Here is a 1036-nt window from a genome sequence, read left to right on the forward strand (position 1 = left end):
AGATCTGATCTCTGTTGTAGCATTTAGTATTCTTTGAAAACATGAAGAATAGCCATAACAGCACGTTTATTACATATTTTATGATCTCTTTTGTATTAATATCAACTTTTGTCACGATGGTGGTTACTGAAGCCGTCCTTATAGACGTTCCCTGTAAAAAAGGTTACGCAAAAATTAAGGGACAGTGCCGCAAAATTTATTCATAATCACAGGTACAATTTGCTTTTATCATATAATCAAGTAAACATTTTTTTGTTACGATGTTCTTTCAACCACAATTTTTTTTGTGTCGTATGGTATAACACAAATAATAGTTATTTTTATGATTAATTTAATTACATATCAAATAGATTTACGTAATCTTAATAATTTTATTTAAATTATAATAACTATATATATTTCATGAAAAAGTTTAAATACATAATTTTTTAATCTGTTAAACTACTAAAAGTGATGTGTATTTGTTTAAATATATGCATATAAGACATGTATATGTTTACGTATACATATGTAAGATTTGTTCTTTCAAAAAGTATTATATTAACTTCTATGACAAAATAATCATTAAATAACAAGAAGTAAAAATTTTTATAATAATATTAAAGTGATTATTGATTAATGAATATGAACTTTTGATTTGCAGAAACACGAGAATCTGACAACAATGTGATCACAGTTAATACGTCAAAAAGAATGTATTACAAATAAATGTTGCAAATGTAAAAATATAAAAAAATAAACTGCAAATACATAATTTTTGAATTTTGATTTTTCAATCCTACAACACTTCATGGATTAAATACAAAAAGACAAATATTCTGATGCCTTACCTCTCAATTAATGCTGTGTTTTAATTCTTATTTTTAAACATTTATTCAAAATTTATTTTATAATTTTTTTAATGTGCAAAAAACAATTATCTTTAAAAAAAATAAATATGTCGGAGGCCAGTTTTCTTTGGTATCACTTGCCAGTTCGTTATTTGTAAACATTATGAGCAAAAAAAAATTTCTTGATAGATCGGAAGAGCACACGT

General features: G+C 24.2%; 1 long non-coding RNA gene across 1 annotated transcript; it reads left to right on the forward strand.

The window, feature by feature from the left end:
• The first annotated feature begins 6 nt into the window (after positions 1-6).
• LOC105461382 lies at positions 7-754 on the forward strand. Its single transcript, XR_975930.1, has 2 exons — positions 7-212; positions 644-754. It is a non-coding gene; the product is annotated as an uncharacterized LOC105461382 (long non-coding RNA).
• The last annotated feature ends 282 nt before the right edge of the window (positions 755-1036 follow it).

The sequence above is a fragment of the Wasmannia auropunctata genome, unplaced genomic scaffold (genome assembly GCF_000956235.1).
Source record: "Wasmannia auropunctata unplaced genomic scaffold, wasmannia.A_1.0 LD290441.1, whole genome shotgun sequence".
In the NCBI taxonomy this organism is placed as follows: Eukaryota; Metazoa; Arthropoda; class Insecta; order Hymenoptera; family Formicidae; genus Wasmannia; species Wasmannia auropunctata.